This window comes from Pelodiscus sinensis, chromosome 1 (assembly GCF_052426305.1).
Source record: "Pelodiscus sinensis isolate ZL-2025 chromosome 1, ASM5242630v1, whole genome shotgun sequence".
Taxonomy (NCBI): domain Eukaryota; kingdom Metazoa; phylum Chordata; order Testudines; family Trionychidae; genus Pelodiscus; species Pelodiscus sinensis.
Window position 1 is genome coordinate 159450380 of NC_143052.1, and position 19360 is coordinate 159469739.

General features: G+C 43.5%; 1 long non-coding RNA gene across 1 annotated transcript in view; it reads left to right on the plus strand.

Annotated features, from left to right (window-relative positions):
- The first annotated feature begins 2057 nt into the window (after positions 1–2057).
- Positions 2058–19360, plus strand: part of LOC149525661 (uncharacterized) — a 59986-nt gene continuing 42683 nt past the window's right edge. Inside the window, exon 1 of the long non-coding RNA XR_016348705.1 lies at positions 2058–2649. This is a non-coding gene — a long non-coding RNA (uncharacterized LOC149525661). The remainder of the gene's footprint in view (positions 2650–19360) is intronic.

The following is a 19360-nucleotide window of genomic DNA, read 5'->3' on the forward strand; positions in this document are numbered from 1 at the left end:
CTGAGGTGTTTGATACAATATTTACCATACTTTATAAAATGTTCCCGTACATATCACTGTACTAATCTAAAGACATATATGGTAACTACCCTTCCATGCTACAGTGTTTTAAAGTACTTTTTTAGCTTGCTTTCAAAATAACCTAGGGTTTCATTTTGAAAGTGACATCTTTAGGAATCTGAATGAAGTTACAAGTAACATACCCCCATCTTTCTTTGCATGAAGTAATGGAGTTCAAGTCCTCCTGTCATGCTCTTACAAGCATGACTAGAACTTGACAGACTACAGCATCTGACTGAAGAGATCAAAAAGTGATCCATGTTGTCAAACACTGGCAGATTCATACGAGGAAAACACCTGCCAGGCTGTCAAAAAAGTCTCGGTGTATGAAATGTGCAGAGAAAATGAAAATGATGGAGTTGAGCAAGTCATTTGGTATTGATTATGATACAGACTGGTTCATGCCTAACTGCTAATTAATACTTTCATTTTGTCTGTTTCCCCTGCGCCTTTTGTCTAGTCACTGGGGCTATGTGTACACTACAGCTTTTGCCAGAAGAGGCAATGCAAATGAAGTGCTGATTAGCATTTTGTCATGCTTCATTTGCATAATCTATTCTGAGCTGGTTTTGCGCAAGGGGTTTTTGCACAAAAACAAGCAGTGTGGCTGTGGCCATTCTGTGCAAGAAACCGTTTTTGCGTAAGATCCTTATGCCTGCCTAGGGGAGGCATACGGATCACCACTACACTGCTTGTTTTTCCGCAAAAAAACCCTTGTGCAAAAACGGCTCGGAATAGATTAACATTTTCTTGCACTTCATTTGCATAATCAGCACTTCATTTGCATTGCCTCTGCCGGCAAAAGCCATAGTGTAGACAAAGCCTGGCGGTTCCTATTTGTGATGACCTTAACTTCCCAAACATTTTTAATTTAATTTTTTTTAATTTGGAAAAAGATCACAGTCCCTTTCTCTCAGCCTCAAGTATAGCAAAGATATGTCTATAAAAGACTGATTTGGAGGCGCTCCCTCATAAAGGACAGTGTTGTGAGTGAAGAAGTTTGGAGAGTATCCTGGAGGCAGGGGCTCAGGACACTGCATGAATATCACAGCAGCTCATTACAGAAGCCCTCCAATTTGCTCGTTCACTGGTTTGTGATTTAATGAACTCCAAGAGTGTTATAGCTAGAAATGTCCTACCTTTCCCCCAGCCAAGCACTAGTTCTAGACTGTTTCTGTTCACATGCAATTGTTTTCCTAATTGGTTAAAATATTTAATGAAAATTCATGTTCTTGTAAAACAGTCTTTGGCGCTGTTGTATGCACCAATCTGATATTTTCTTTACACCACTGGTAATGCTGTCTTCATTTTTAACTTTAAATGCCTTAGAAAGCTCTACTTGTTATGCATTATGTGACACTCCAGGAACAGTCTCTGCTCCTGCCCCAGGGTATACAGTCCCTGCTCCCTACATTTAAAAAGAAATGGAATGTGTCAGAATAGAGAAACTCATACATTGATGAAGGCATAATATTGTCTGTTATGGAGAAGGGGGAGTGTGACTGTGCATATGGACACATGTGCAATCAGATTAGAATAATTGCAGCAACTGTAGCTTGATCCTGTGATAGTGCTGATGTTCACTCTGTGTGTGCATATATTATGCACCAGTGCCCTCTCCTGGAATAAAACAGATAGAGCTGCATACAGAAAATGAAAAGGAACCAACTGGATTTATCTGAGGAGGTTGCACAAACAGCAGAGAATTCTTTTTTTCAAATATTGTTTGAACATTGTCACAGCTGCTAGAAAACAGGTCTAGAAAAGAAAAGACAACACATAATGCTGACAGGAGAGACAAACGTGTGCTTCATGCAATCCCATTTTAACCTAAGAGATTAAATAATTATCTATTTCACCACTGCTCGCTGTGGTGGGTATACAGAAACTGCACTAGCCCGTAAGGTTTAATGAGAGACTGCCCGGCTGCAGCTGCAAAAGCTGTCTAACCTGATGAAAAGTTAGAGAGGTAAGGAGACACACCCAGACCATTAAGGGTGATTGGGAGAAGGAGTTTGCTTCTGGGAAGAGGGACTGGTAGAAGCCAGGGCCTACCCTGAGGCTGCTAGAAACAAGGTGTGGCTGAGACCAGGAGTTTTCTAGAGGCTGTTAGAGGGAAGGTGGACCTGGTATGGCACTTCCTTTGTTTGCTGTGATTCATCTTTTTGGACCTGTGGAGGTGTGAGTCTAGGAAGGGAATGTAATAAAGACCTAGAGACAGGCCAAGGTAGGAAGCAGACCAGAGAGGAAGTAGGGCATCTGAATAGACAGACTTGAGCTGTTTGTTAGAGGGGCTCTGGACTGCAGCCCAGTAGAGGAGGGGGCCTGAGTTCCCTGACAGGCCCACTAATGAAGGTGGAGTGAAGACCTACAGAGATAAGGGGTGGAAGGACTATTGAGTCTGGACTTGGCATGAGGCTGCTGGACTTTTGTGGTGTTGGATTCTGTTACCCTGGAAGGAGCAGAACTTTACATCTCCTGGCCAGAAAGCTGTATCAGGAGAAGACATAGACCAGTGCAGGGCTGGCGCACGGTTGGCAGATAGCACCAGAGGCAACCCTGCTCCACCATGAGGAAGCATGCTGTCTGGTGAGTTGTATTTCTATACTCAGTTGCAGCATTATGTCATTGGCCAGCCGCCTTGCATTGAGACCTCAGGCATGGGCAGGATATTAGATTTGATCAACCATATGTTTGATTGGGATGGCAAATCTTGTGGGTGAAGTTCTGCCGTCCACCCCCACACCTTCAATGAAAATGAAATTCATAGATCTCAAAGGTCTAACATGAATGGATTAGGTCACTTTCTCTTAAATTAGGAGAAAGGTACAGTATTCTCATGCAGGGAAACTTGTTTAGCTAACTCAAAGGCCTGTTCTTCTTTGTCTAATGATAAATAAGGAAAAACTGGTAAATAAGGAAAAACTGGTTAAGTCAAATATGTCTTTTGCTTCTGGACAATTGAATGACTGATGCTTTAACAAGAATAGCATTTAGCCAATGACAAATAATAGACTTCTAGTGTGAACTTACAAGGCCTTTGACTGATGAACACTTGAATGATCTAAATATTTCCAGATAAGCAGGATAAAGCATTCTGAGCAGTAGTGAATTCTGCCTAGGCTGATTAGTTCATAAATCTAATTCTTGTGACTAAATCAGCTCTGATACTTGACCACATGCTTGCAAGTTTGTCTCTTCTTGTATCCATTCCCTGAAATTCTGCATTTCTGTTCTGTGGCTGCTACTGGTGGTTTGAACAACAGTTATGGGCTGTTGTTCAAATGTTCTTAAATTGATACTGGATTTCTACAGATTGCATCAATCCCTGGGGGGTTAATAATTTGGGGTAACACTTTCAAAAGGGCCTAAGTTCCACTTTCAAAAGTTTCTTAAGCATGTAATTGCTTAAGTTTCACTGACAGTCAGTGACCTGAAATCTTTTCTGTCTGTAGTTTGAGAAGCATTGCACACGCATGCTTCTGCGAGGGTACAATAGCATCAACAATTTATTTTAATTCCAACATGGAGCTGCGGCAGCAAAACAGCTTAATGTCTGTGTTCCAAAAAGCCACCTACTTCAGTGCTTCCAACGCTGTGAGTCTCTCATAAAGCTGCCACTTCTCAGACAAACCTCACCACGTGGTGCTTTCTCCCTCCCTGTTCCCAAATGTGTTTGGCCACATCCTAGAGGTGTTGGGCAAGCCAGTTGGCCTGATGTTCTACAACCCAAAAGAACCGCTCTAGAGTTCAATGAAACTCCCTTTGACTGAGCTATCCAACTCTCAGCATCGGGGAATTGGCCCTGTTCCCCCTGCCCATGTGCACCGGTGCTAGCTTCTCACTGCAAGGAGAGAGCGCTGTATTTCAAGGGCTGAAGTCAGGCAAGCCAGGCCTGGTCCAGCCCATGAGCTCTGCCTGGCAGGAATAAGAAGTAGCTCCACCTACTGCTGTTCCCCCTGTCTACTGCCTGGAGAATCCCCTGCCTTCCCCCACTCCTCCAACTGAGTGTAATCATGGCCAATACGAAAAGCAGGGGCTGGTGCCTAGAAGTGGCAGGGGGAGATGGACCCGTATGCATCCCCAGGGAGCTGCACCAGGTAGGCGCCCCCATCACCAGGATCCTACACCTCCTGCTACCCGAAACCCCCAACTGCAAACCACTCCTGCATTCCCTCCCACCCAGATCCTCCACCTCCAGCCTGCTCTTGCAGCTCCCTGCTCAGACCCTGCATGCCCACTTCACTCCTGCACCCCCCCTCCCACTCAAACCCACATCCCTAGCTCACTCCTGTGACCTTCCTCCTGCCCAGACCCCCCTCACTCTCAATTCCTAGCCTGTTGGTCCATGCCTGCATTCTACCTCCTATCCAGTCCTCCCACCCCCAACCCACTCCTGCACCCTCTCACCTTCCCATATCCAAGCCTGCTTCTTGGCAGCCCTCTCTCTCACATGGAACCCTTCATTTTTGGCCCCACCCAAAAGCCCCCCAAATCTGGGCCCCGATAGTCTCTTTCTACCTCGGTTGGGGCAGCCCTTGACTGATTTTTTCCTGTGGGTCAGTGGCCCTGACTCAAAAAAGGTTCCTCACCCTTAATCGAGCTTCACTTGAACTCTGAACCAATATCTCCTGCTACAAGTTCTGTTCTTGTTAATTTCTGAAGTGTAATTTCCATATGCCTCTGCTACTGTCTTTCCCATGCTGTGCCATGTTACTGTCACGTTCTCTGCTACTGTCTTCCCCATGCTGTGCCATGTTACTGTGACGTCCTCTGCTACTGTCTTCCCCCATGCTGTGCCATGTCACTGTGACATCCTAGAAACAAAGCAATGTCTCCCTAATGAAGTACACTATTGAGGTATTTAATCCTATTTTAGTGTTGCACAAGTATACAGTTATACTCACTAAGCTCCTGAAGTGCTATCCCAGCATGCAGTGTAAAACCTTAGAATTAGATCTTCTTAGTGGACTTTTCTAAGTGGAACTGAATGACAAACAATTCATAACAGGTTGACTCAGTAGTTACAAATGCTGTTAATACTCTTACTTCCGGCAAAGGTAGTCCCATTCCATGCAAACAGAGTCACTGCTATGTGCTGTGGGCTTTTGAGTTAATTTCCTAGTTGAATGTAGAACCAAGAACTGACTGAAATTGTTGCTGTCTTGCTACGAGTAGGTAATTTTCTTGGAAACGTCTGCCTCTTTCTGAGGCTGAGTTAACCATTCATGGCAATCAACTGCAGATTTGCTAGCACAGACTTTGCGCTGCAGCCTTTCAGGGCTGTATTTCAAGCTAGCCATTCCAGAGCCGACTCAGGACTCCATAGGCATCTGCCTTTCCACTGGAGTTCCTGAACCTGCTTCTTCCCCTGCCCTTCATCCCCGACCATGCAACCCAATTTTCTTTGTCCACCAGTGCCCGTCAGCAATCAGTAGGCCAATGAGAACCTTTTTCCAGCAGGCCGCAACAATATAGGGCAGCTCCCTGCCAGAGAACTTTCTAATGTGGCATTTGTAATGCCAGAGCATGAAAGAATAAGAAGATCTATTAATAGACTGCATTTGTATTATTAGGGTAGCACCAAAAGACCCCATTGGTGCCTAGGTTGCCAGGCTTGGAGTGATATGGTCCCTAACCCAAGAAACTCCTCATTCAATTTAGAGATGTGACCAATGAGGAGTGACGAAAAAAATAGGAGGGCAACAGGAGACACAGGATGACAGCAACGGTAATAAGTTAACGCTGTTAGGCAGGCCAGATATGTGCACAGTTTGATGGCTCCCTGAGGAAAGAGCAAATAGCTTGCTAGATGAGGAAGCTTACTGCCCTGCCATACATTAGCCCCAAATTAAGGTAATTCCCACAATAGCAGTACATTATAAACTAATAATGCCTATGGACAATAGAGCCTAGCCAAAGAATAAACCAGAAATATGCCATTACCGGTGTCATAGAGCCCCAAATCTAAGCGAGACAAAGGAGATTACAGGGATACACTCATACCTATGTATCATAATATAGGTATATTAGCTACACGGAGTTATCTTTAATATATGCCCTTGTCACACAAATCCTATAAGAGGAATGCTGAGTGCATGACAAACACATGCCACTAGCATTTGTCATGTATGTATTTTCCTGGTGCCAATATAATTATAATTAGTGTACTAAATATAATGATGTATTTCTAATGTTGTACTCCCATACTATTAGCATAAAATTACTCTACCTTCAACAATACCCATAATTCAAATAATATTTTTATAAGGCAGAAACCATACCTATGGGCCCATTGATGCATTTAGTCATAATTGTGGTGCTCCAACTCTCACCTGAAAGTAACTTCCAGAGATTATTCAAAGTTTTCAATGATGATTTTTCACAAATATTTTTTTAAATCTTTAAATGGCTTTTATTTACACTACATGCAAATAACCAAATCAAATTGCCTGTTTTGTTGTGGCTTCTAAAAATACAGCTCTGCTGTGCATGGCTCAAAATAGAATTCCAGTGCATGTCTGAGTCTCCAAATCCTTGCTTTGGAGACTTTTTTTTCTCCCCCCTCAAAATCATGTAAATTATGCCTGGGTACCACAAGTTACAAAATAGTATGAAGTAGTCTGATACCAAAAGCATCTGCATTAGAAACGTTTCAGGAATGCCTCAGAACATCACTCTCAACCATTACAAAATTCTGATTCTCTCCTCATTGCATTTCTAATGCAGTTATCTGCTAGCTTCCTTTACCAAAAAGTCTTTGCAAGAGAGAGTGCGCTGTTTCCCCTTTTTGGAACTCTGCTGCTTTCACTCCTCAGTGCATGTAGGTGCAGCCCTGTGCAATCAGATATGCAGACACAGAGAGATTTTTATTTTTGAACAAAGAGTAAAGCATGTTGATCAAAACATAAATGAAATCAAGAGATCTATGTTAGATAGGAAAGCAGAGCAGGGATCTACAGGGCAACGTCAATATCTTATTTGAGTAAGAAGCATAGCCTGATTATGCTGACAGCAGCTTTCTTACACTCCCCCTCCTAATGCAAAACCTGCTGCCTTTAAAGGGAAGATGTTCCCCATAAGGCTTTGCTAAAAGGGGAAGTGGGGGAGGGGAATTCTTCTTATAGCATTGCTACAGGAATCTAATAACCTTAACTGACCTCAGGTGTCTCACTGTTCCAGCTCTGCATCACATCTTTAGCTCATTTTGCTAGAGCTACTTAACCTAATTACTGAAAGACCACTCAAGATAGTGTGACTAGGAACAAGAGAAGAAACAAAGCCAAATATGCTATTTTCATGTGCTCTTATGCATGATTTGTAACTGTTTCAAGTGCTGTATTGATTTAAAAATGGAAACGATATACATAACAGCAAGCTAGAAAAGAATGCATACACATGCTCTCTCTTCTAGGGTCCCAATTCAGGAAAGCCTCTCCATTCTGGAAAGGACTTAAATATGAGTTTATGTGCTTTGCTGAATAGGAATGGACTTAAGCTTAAGTGGTTTCCTGAACTGAGGCCCAGAAAAACAATGTCCAGAAGTGCTACCCACATCACCACCAAGAAATATCTTGTACCAATTACTAGTGGTTTCTGAATATTCCTTTCTATGAGAGAAAGAGAGAGAGAGAGAAATCTTCCCATGTCACAGGCATTGATTCAGTTATGTCATGTCCATTATGCATACCACAAGTAACTTCTGTTGCGTCAACATGCCTGTCTTTACAAGTGGTTCACAAGCGCTTTCCCACCTTCTAAGGATCAGTCTTCTTGCACAACTAAATGCACTTGTCAATCCATTTCTTTAAAAGGCAGTGACGTTCCATGAAAGCATATGTAGGTAGTGTCGGAAGGCAATGTATGATTCCATACTACTTTGCCAGCGTGTGGACTTCTGTAAATGAAAGTGATTAGAGGAATAGCAAGGCTTTCTTGGGAGAAGATCGGGGTCAGATTAAGACTTGAGAAACAAAGAATATAAGAGCAATGTAAAACAATGAATGGCACAGAAAAGGTCGTCTGGATGGATGTAATTAGTTAACCATTCTCATAACACCAGGACAAGGGAGCATTCAATTAAACCCAATAAAAGGCACTCTAGATTTTGCACAATATATACTTAACCTGTGGAATTTGCTACCTCAGTATATGATTGTGGTAAAGAGCAGACTGGATCTTAAAAAGGGATAGACAATTAAGTAGAACATAGAATTGTAGACTTAGAAGGGACTTCGAGAGGCCATCTAGTCCAGTTCCCTGCCCTCGTGACAGGATCAAGTACCATCTAGACCATCCCATATTACATAAGAGAGGATAAAAACAAAAGGGGACACAACCTCGTGTGTTGGGGGCATAAGGCAATAGCAAACTTCTTGGGGGTAGGAAGAAATTTCTCCAATGAACAGGTCAATATATAACTGCTTTGTGTAGATTCTTGCACCTTCCCCAGAAGCACCGGGTTTTGGCACTCTGGGGGAGAGAATACTGGACTTTCATAAGTGGACCACAGGTTAGAGTTGCAATGAAGATGAAAAAAGTCTCCTACTAGCTCGATACATTATATTGACAATTCCCTATCTCAGTGTTGTCTAGGAGTCACATTTGAACAAATGCACAGGAGTCCAAAAAATGTAAATGTTCTTTCATTTTAAACGCACTAGTAGACCTCTGTATTATAGTCCAATATGTTGTTTCTCATAAAAGTATATATACAATGTGAAGCACACACGCATTCCTATTTCTTGCTGAGAAACTGACATGTACAAAGAAAGCTAAGATAATCCAAGTAACGTTGTGTACAATTTTGAAACTAGATGAGAAGAGGATGAATTTATTCCTATTGAAACAGCTATATGTGATAGATATGGGGCAAAATCTTAGCCCCAGTGAAGTTAATAATAAAACACCTATTGACTTCAGTGGGGCCAGGATTTCACCTCGGGCATTTTAGGCAAGCAGGAATGTGCTTGACACTACTTGAAATCTCAATTGTTGATTGCTTCCTGGTTAAAACATGTTGCAAGGGAAGCTGCTAAGGCCTCGGGTCAAGTTCTCAAAAAGAGAATTTTCCCTGCCCATTCCAATTCCTTCCAAGAAAAATGCATTTGATTTTTCATTTTAGTGTTGCTCCTCATAAATGACAGCTTAATTATGATCTATTTATAGGTCATTATACACTTTTTATGCCCTAAAACTGCATGTGAACATTTTCACTGGTAAAGAGAGGGCAGGTTTGCACTGGAAAACATTGCATGTCTAGAGTTGCAGTAAAAAATGGTCCAGTAGCTCCCAGAATTCCTGGGGTCTGTCATGAACAGCCATTTTCAGTAGAATATCTACTATACATTTGAAAGTGTCTCTTTGTTCAAAAACTTCTAAGTGGTAAGAGCTTGGACCACCATATTTGGTATACAGTGTCCTCTTATCATAACTTATAAGCAAGATCAGGGTTTGGTTGTGCCAGGAAAATGGGATGTGCCTGCAATGGGATTGCTTCTCACAAAACTACAGAAAAGAAACAATCACTAGGCAGGGGAAAAGGGCTGGCTGAGTTGTGTCCCCACCCATCTGGGACTGCCATGGCCCCAAGTTTCCCATCCTACAGGCGTTCTTTGGTGGGGCTGAAGCTTTCTCCCCATTCATATGGGAACATTGCTGTTTCCCTTAATCAGTGAGCAAGGAGAAGGTTCACAGTTTGCTGCATTCCTCCCTCTGGCTGGGCAGTGTAGGGGGCAGATGAACCTGGACCTGCCCGAGCTGGGGGACATGCGCTCCCCTCCCCTGGCTGTGCCTGATGGAAGTGCAGCGACCACGGAAGGGCACTTCTCACCTGGCCCCAAGCTGCTGGAGTAGTTGACTCTCCATGGTGCAACCTGCATACTAAACCCCTCATCTGCAGCCCCACCCCAGAGCATGTACACTTTCATTTTCATTTCAGAAAACAAATATTGTGTGCAAGGACCTGAAAACACTGAACACATTCTCTAGCAGTCCTGTATTTGAAAGTTCTGAGTCACTCTTTGCTTCATGAAACTCTTCTCTTTCAGCGTTAACTCTTGGGTTTTCCCCTTCCTCTTGAACCCATACACTAACTTATTTTAATGTGGTGGAGGTTTCATGGCAGCATACTGAACAATTCCACAGTGGAACTTGCTGTTTTTTGCCAGTTCATCTTTTGCCACACAAAGAAGGCTTTCTATCACTAAACTGACACTAAAAGAGAGGTCTCCAAACTGAGGTGCATGAAGGGAGGATACAGCCTTATGTAGGACCCAGGTAGGATGCGCCTGAAGCCCGGGCCAGCCTACAATGGAGGCTGAGGGTGTGCCACACAGCTCCACTCCTGGCTCCAGCTGCCAGCCCCATGCCTAGGGCTTGGCCCATACCTGGCATCCCAACGGTTGGCCCCAGCTCCCTTACACCTGTCTATGGTCCCTACCCCCAGCTGTGGCCCTGCTCCTAACCCTAGCTCTGGGCAGGGGAGAGCAGAAGGATGCAGACAAAGGTAAGGGTACGCATAACCCTGAAAAATTTGGAGATCAGTGCACTAAAATATTAGCAAAAGGGCAGTTCTGCAGTGAAGCTATTATGTTGCATTGGGACTTGAGAGATCTGGATTCGACTCCTGGCTACAGTTTTCCTGTGACCTTGGAAAGCCACTTAATCCCTTTGTCTCAGGGTATGTCTACACTACAAAGTTAGTTCGAACTAATGGACGTTAGTTCGAACTAACTTTCATAGGCGCTACACTAGCGCTCCATTAGTTCGAATTTAATTCGAACTAGCGGAGCGCTTAGTTCGAACTAGGAAAACCTCATTTTACGAGGATTAAGCCTAGTTCGAACTAGCTAGTTTGAACAAGGGGTGTGTAGCCCCTTAGTTCGAACTAGTGGGAGGCTAGCCCTCCCCAGGTTTCCCTGGTGGCCACTCTGGCCAACACCAGGGAAACTCTTCTGCCCCCCTCCCGGACCCCTTAAAGGGGCACGGGCTGACTACGGTGCCTGTGCCAGGTGCAAGCCTGCCAGCACCCAGCCAGCAGACCCTGCACCTGGCACGGATCGAGCCACCCACCCGATGCCCCCCAGCCCTTCCCCTCTTCCCGGGACCAGGCTGACGTCCCGGGAGCTTGCCCGGGACCGCAAGAGGCAGGCACACGCCTGGGCTAGTGCGGACATCGTGGACCTCATCCACGACCTCCGCACTAGGCACAGGAAAGTGGCCGTCTAGGGCAGGAGAGCTGCCAGCCTGGCCACCCAGGAGCAGGTGTGCAAGAGAATTAAGGGGGTCCACTGAGACCCCCGACTCTGAGCCCTGAGCTTACAATGGCCATCCTGGGTTAGAGCAAAGGTCCATCTAGCCCAGTAGCCTGTCTGCCGACAGCAGCCAACCCTAGGGACCCTGGAGGGGATGGACTGAAGACAGTGACCAAGCCATTTGTCTCGTGCCATCTCTCTCCAGCCTTCCACAAACTTTGGGCAGGGACAACACTCCTACCCCCTGGCTAATAGCACTCCATGGACCCAACCTCCATGACTTGATCTCACTTCCCTTTAAACTCTGTTCTAGTTCTAGCCTTCACAGCCTCCTGCAGCAAGGAGTTCCACAGGTTGACTCTTTGCTTTGTGAAGAACAACTTTCTGTTACTAGTTTGAAGCCTGTTACCCATTCCTTTCCTTTGGTGTCCTCTAGTCCTTCTTTATGGGAACTCATGAAGAACTTTTCTGTATGCACCCTCTCCACCCCACTCATGCTTTTAGAGACCTCTATCTTGTCCCCCCTCCGTCTCCTCTTTTCTAAGCTGAAAAGTCCCAGTCTCTTTAGCCTCTCTTCATATGGGACCTGTTCCCAATCCCTGATCATTTTAGTTGCCCTCCCCTCTCCCAGCCTTTCTCTTCCCCTCTCCCACCTCTTTTTCCCAGTCTCCCCCAGTTTTGTTCAATAAAGACAGATTCCATTTTGGAAGACACGTTATCTTTATTTTGTACATCACGAAGAGGGGCTAGGGAAGGGTAAGTGGAAGGAGGTAAGGGAGGAATGGGGCACGAGCCCCCGATGGGGAGGTCTGGGCTGGCTCTGCGGGCTTCTGGGGGTGGAAGCTCTCTTGCAACCCCCCAACTGTCCCCTCTCCCCAGATGGCAGCCTGCGGCAAGTGCAGCCGGTCTGATGGCCGAGTGCTGTGATGTGCCCAGTGTGGGTAGTCCGGGCAATCCAAGCCAGGACTGCTTTGCAAGCGGGGCACCCCTGAGAACTGTCTGTCCGGGGTGGGGGTCAGGACCCTTTAAGCACAGCCCTTGGCTAGCCTGAGAAAGCATCTCCACGCTCTAAGTCCTCCTCTGATGCCCTGCCGGCACTGCTTCCGACCCGCTTTAACCCCGGTTCAGGGTCCACTTAATGTGGACATGCTAGTTTGAATTAGCAAAACGCTAATTTGAACTAGTTTTTTAGTCTGGATCTAAGTTAGTTCGAATTAACGTTGTAGTGTAGACGTACCATCAGTTCCCCACCTTTTGTCTTCTCTTTAGATCAACTCTTTGGGCTTCTTCTTAATTGTACTTGTACAGTACAAGCCTCAGGGGCCCCAGGCTCATCGTGGCCTCTAGTTACTACTGTCATAGAAACAATAACAGCAGGTCTAACTATGATCCAGTATAAAGTGGGACAAGACAGAACAAATGTATCAATTACTAACTTGAGAGTCATGGTCATGCCAGAAAACACCTGTCCAGGAGATAGGGGACTCTTCCTGAATACTTGCCAAGCAATGTCAAAACAGTAGACACGTTTAGGAAGGTTTGTAGTCATTGTCTAAGGATGTCCTCCCCTCCACAATACATTCTCTGGCTCAGTCCAGGCCCTTACTTGGGGTATGGAAATCACTGAGAGAGAGAATAGGAATGTTATGAAAGCATTGACTTGCCAAAGTATTTTGTGACTTTAATTCACTCTAGATCAATCTCTATCCTGAATGCTCCACGCATATTAAAAGTCAGTAAAGCATTACAATGGTAAAAGTGGAACTGATAGTAAAGGTCAGAACTGAAGAGAAACAGTCAAATGAGAGCGAGTCCCATTCAATCACATCAGATGAAGGCAGTCAACTAAATACTGGCAAATTTTTTAAGTGCTAGAAGTCTAAATGCAAAGATGAGTGAACTTGAGTGCCTGGTATTAAATGAGAATATTGATATAATGGGCATCACAGAAACAGGGTGGAATGATAACAAATAACAGGGTCCTGTAATATCAGGATACAAAATGTATAGAAATGACAAAATAGGTTATACGCTGGTGAGGAGTAGCATATGTGAAAGAATGTGTAGAATCCAAAATAGTAAATATCTTAAATGAATTGAACTGAGCTATAGAACCTCTCTGGATCAAAATTCTATGTTGAAATGAAAAGAGTATAGCAGTAGGAATATACTGCCAGTCACCTGACCTGGAAGAAGGTAGCAAGTGTGAAATGTTCAGGAAGATGAGGGAAGCTATTTAAAAAAAGAGAAAAATTAATAATGAGGGGATTTTAACTATCCCCATGTTGACTAGGTACATGGCATGTGAGGAAGGGATGCAGAAATGAAGTTTCTAGACACCATAAATGACTGCTTCCTTGAGCTCCTAGTCTTGGAACTCAGAATAGGGGAGAGAAATCTTGATGTAGCCTTAAGTAGGACAAAAATCTGGTCTATGATATGAATAAAGCTGAACCACTTGCTAGTAGCAAGCAGGCTATAATTACATTTAACAACCTGAGGTGGTGGGGGGGGGGGGGGAGAGAATACCAAATATGTCCACGACACTAGCATTTAACTTTAAAAAGGGGAACTACATAAAAATGAGGCAACTAGTTAAATGGAAATTAAAAGGAACAGTTACACAAGTGAAATGTTTGCAAACTTATTAAAAACACTGTATTTGGGGGGTACTGGACTCGATGACCTCTCAAGGTCCCTTCCAGGCCTAGTATTCTATGATTAGAGGCTCAAATTAAATGTATATCCCCAAAATAAAAAGAATAATGAAAGGGCCAAAAATCCCACCAATAGCTAAACAAAAAGTGGTTAGAAGAAAAAAGTTATCCTTTCAAATGGAAAACAAATCCTACTGAGGAAGGTAGAAAGGTGTATAAATTCTGGCACGTCAAACATAAAAGTATAATTAGGCAGATGACAAAAGAATCTGAAGAGCAACTAGCAAAGAATAAAAAACTAACAGCAAAAAAAACCAACCATCAGAAGCCGGCCAAACAATCAGTGGTGCCACTGAACAATTGAGGTGCTAAAGGAGCACTCAAGGAAGACAAGACCATTGTGGATAAATTAAATGAATATTTTACATTGATCTTCACTGCTGAGGATATGAGAGGGCTGGGGAGGGTGAGTAGAGGTGCAGGGCCTCAGAAAAGAGCTGGGGCAGAGGCAGGGCCTTGGGGAAGGAGAGGGGTGGGTGCAAGGCAAGGGTGTTTGGATTTGTGCCATTAGACATTTGGCAGCCCTACTCAAGATAATTAAGTTCAAAGCTGACTGCAAAGCATTACTAAGGGTCTCTCTAATCTGGGCAACTGGGCAACGAAATGGCAAATGAAATGCAATGTCGATAATTGCAAAGTAATGTACATTGGAAAACATCCCATCTTGACCTATACAATGGGGTCTAAATTAGCTGTTACCACTCTAGAAAGAGACCATGGAGTCATTGTAAATAGTTCTCTGAATGCATAGCAGCAGTCAAAAAAAGTTAACAATGTTAGGAGCCATTAGGAAAGGGATAGATAACAAGACAGAAAATAATTATAATGACACTATATAAATCTATGGTATGCCCATCCTGGAATACTACATTCAGTTCTATTTTTCCCATCTCAAAAAAAGTACGTTAGAAATGGAAAGGTACGGAGAAGGAAACAAAAATTAAGGGTATGGAACAGCTTCCATATGATGAGAGGTTTTGAAAGATTGGAAATGAATATAGCTTGGAAAAGACTACTAAGGGGGGATATGGCAGAGGTCTATAAAACCATGATTGACCTAGAGAAAATGAATAAAGAAATTGTATTTACCCCTTCACATAAGCAGCAGATTTCATACTAATAAAAGGAAGTACTGCTTCACACAATGTCGTCAACTTGTGGAACTCCTTGCCAAGGGTTGCTATGAAGGCCAAAACTATAATGGAGCTCAAACAAAAGCTAGATAATTTCATGGAGGATAGATCTGTCGATGAGTCTTAGCTGAAATGGTTAGAGATTCAACACCATGCCCTGTGAGTCCTTAGGCTTCTGACTGTCTGAAGTTGGGGATGGATCACTTGATAATTGCTCTTTGTTTACTTTGAAGCATCTGGTATTGACCACTGTCAGAAAACAGGATCCTGGGCTAGAAAGACTACTGGTCTGACCCTGAATGGTCATTCTTATATTCTTACTAGCAAGTGAGGCCCATCGTTGATTGGGCAAAGTCTGATGAAAAACAAAAATAATTATTTAAGCCAGTGTTTCTCAAAGTGGTACATGAACCCAGTTTCAGGCTACGTCTACACTGCAGCCTTTTGTCGGCAGAGACAATGCAAATGAAGTGCTCATTAGCATTTCTTGCGCTGTCATTTGCATATCTCTGCCGCTGCTTTTTGCAGAAGAGGTTTCTGCGCAAAAACAAGCAGTGTAGATGGGGCCATTTTGCACAAAAATCCCCTTTTGCGCAAGATCCCTTATGGCTCAGAAAAGGAGGTATACAGGATCTTGCGCAAAAGGGCTTTTTTGCACAAAACGGCCCCATCTTGTGTTTGCGCAAAAACCTCTTCTGCAAAAAGAATTGGCAGAGATATGCAAATGACAGTGTGACAAATGCTAATGAGCACTTCATTTGCATTGTCTCTGCTGACAAAAGGCTGCAGTGTAGACAAAGCCAGGGAGAGCTGCTATTAGGCCACTCCAGTTTGTTTACTTACCAGCTCCACAGCCACGGAGTATTGCAGCTCCCATTGGCTGAAGGCTGTGGTTCGCTGTTTGCAGCCAAAGGGAGCCGCAGGAAGCAGCGACCCAGGTCACGCCGCTTCCTGTGGCTCCCCTTGGCTGCAAATGGTGAACCACAGCTAATAGGAGCCGTGAGATTCTTTTGCTACAGAGCCAGTAAATAAACAAACCAGAGCGGCCCAATAGCAGTTTTCTCAGACTGGGTCTATGGACCACTTTGAAAAACACTGGTTTACACCTTCCACCCAGCATCCCATGGTATAAAAAGTTGTGCATCCAGCTACTTTAAGTGGCAGGATTGTATATGCAAAACTTGATATCTGTAGGTAATCAGGAAGAATGACTTTATTTTGAACAAACAAATCCATGAACAAATAAACTCTTCAAAATATATATGAGATGAAAAACCAAGGTCTTGGTGCAGTGTTTTTGCACTCAGAAAGCCCCTCTATTGAACAGAGTGTACAACTTATCTAGCTCTGAGAACTGTACGATATTTCCACAGATCAAAAGCTCAGATCAAGAGGTGGACTCTAAAATGGCCTCTGACCATGGGAAGAATGTCATATCTTCTGCTTATTTGGCAGAGTCTTCTCCTTAGTTTGGAGGGGGAAATGATACAATGTCACTCTGACCCAATGTTCCTCTGGAAAATACTGTGTGATGGTTACTCACAAATAGTTGTCTGATCCATATGTTTTCAGACTTCAAATTAATAAAATCTAGACTAGAAATCGACAGCAGTAATTATTCCTATATTGAGGGCCAAATCTTCAAAAACAGCTTCATACAATTTGCAGATGTTAATTGTGCTCCGATCTGACAGAATCCCTGCATTTGTTCAGATTTGATATAATAATGGCACTTGTTACATTTGTTCTGTCCTTAACATGATGCAGAAGGTTCCAAGAGCATACTTATAACTTGAAGATTGATAAATATCACATTTAGATTCTTACTTGGTGTATTTGAATTTGTGATCCTACAAGCGCATGGAATAGAACTTTATCCTCCTGCATTTGTGAGGATTGTATGTGGTCTGACCTCTAGTGGCAGCAGGGATAAATTACTGATTCCCCACCCATAGGAATTTCATAGTGTTACAATTAAAGCTGTCTGGGAATTCTCAAACAAAACATTTTTTCTTCTGAAAATCCAGTTGTATCCAAAATAAAACTATTGTCAGAAAAGGGTCAGTTTTCATAAATCTCCCTTTTGGGAGAAAAAATGTGAAGACAGAATTTCATAACTGCCAATGTTCAGTTTTAACATTTTGGAAAAACATGGGTTTCCATTTTGAAACAACTTGTAATATTGAAATGTTACTGGATTCAGAATAAAGAGCCACCACTACAGGGAAATGTTTCAACTGACCTGACACTTTATTTTTTAAATCTGCAAAACTTTTTACTATTTACTTTTCATCCTGATTTGGGGACTGGGGGGATTCTTGAAAGTTCTGTAGTAGGACAGGAAAATCTTTTTTCCTGCCCAACTCTAGTTGTAATGACCAGTTATGGTTTCATTTGGAATCATGTAGAAAATATGTCCTATGGTTTTAAAAAAATTGGGGGGGGGGAGCAAAACTTAGGCCATTTAATCAAATTGTTTGATCAGAAATATGCTTTGGGTAAATGAGCATTGATACTAGATGTGCTCAGAACTCATATTAAGCAAAATAAATTTCAGGTTAATGCAGAAATGGATCCATAAGACAAATGCTGGATTCCCAAAAGGACTTTGCCTAACTGCCACTTTAGGAGCCTAGTGCTCAGAATCAGGCCACAGCATGCTTTTACCAAACCCCTGCTTGGCTGCTCCCCAAACCTATAGGTGCCTATACTTACTCCACACCTAAATTTTACAATAAAAGTTCATTAGATGTCTATGTGTCTACATTTGGGCATGTGCACCGCAGTCCCGTACCAGGTGTCCAAGTGCATAAGCCCCAGAGCAAGGTGCAAACCGTTCAAAAGCAGGCATTCCTTGGATTACCTCACCCATGGACCCAGTAAGCATGATCAAAGCTTACCTACTGGACTGGGCCATTATGGACATGTTGACTCAAAGCAACTGTGACTGAGTGGTGGAGTATGACTTCCTTCATTACCTTTAGCCCAGTGGGGGTTAGGGTACTCACCTGGGATGTGGAGTCCCTCAATTCAAGTTCCGCGCTTTGTGAGAGGAAGCCAAGATTTGAACCGGACCCAGCTACCCCTCAGATGGGTGATGTAACCATTGGGCTCTAGGGTATTATGATGTGAGGTTGCCGCCATCATATCTGTTGAAGTTACACCATTAGTGCAAGGGGGGGCTGGGTTTTTTTGGGTTTCCCAGGTGAGTGCTCTACCTCCCAGCTAAAGAGTCATTCTCCTGTGTGCTTGCTCCCTCACTCTTTCTGGCCCAAAATGGAAATTATCTCTGTGGATAAATAGTGAAAGAATCATTGGTCTAGAAAGAGTGCGCAATTATGAATGACTAACGAACAAGCCTAGTAGTTAGAGCATTCACATGGAAGACCAAGGATTCCTCCTCCTCTGATCTCCTTGTTGTATAAAAGTTGGGTGCAGAGAAGATCACCACAGTTCAGTTTTTGTGGATCTTGCCTTGTGTGAAGGAACTCTGTTTAGCAGCTGTAATCGCTGCATAACTGGGTCTGATATTACACATAGCAGTGACTTTCGCAAAGGTAACATTATGGTGATGGATTTCTAAAGGGCAAACTGCAAAACTGTATAAAAAGAACACTTAGAAGCATTACAAGTAGTGAAGAGCCAGTAGGAGATGGCACACTCAGCAGAAACAGGTTGGAGCCTATTTTAGGAACTCAGTATTCTAAGCAGATTTGATTTGTGTGCCTGTGAGGGAGATGGTAAAAGAGTAACATTTCCCTCGTTACATGGAAAAGTGCATGAATTTTATTCCTATTTTACAGATGGTTGAACTGAGGCACTCCTAGACCTACCCTAAGTCTATGCTTATGGTTGCATATAAGGTACAGACACTGTCTGCCGAGATAGCGTGGGCATAAAGTAGCATTGTAAACTGAGGCACTGCTGAGGCATGTAAAGTATGGACACATCAGAGTCCTAGGATATAGAATCATAAAAAATTAGAGTTCAAAGAGGCCTCAGGAGGTCATACAATCCAATCCCCTACTTAATCCCAATTAAATCATCCCAGCCAGGGCTTTGTCAAGCCAGGCCTTAAAAACCTCTAAGGAAGGGGATTCCACCACCTCCCTAGGTAACCCATTCCAGTGCTTTGCCACCCTCCTAGTGAAATAGTTTTTCCTAATATTCAACCTAGACCTCCCCCACTGCAACT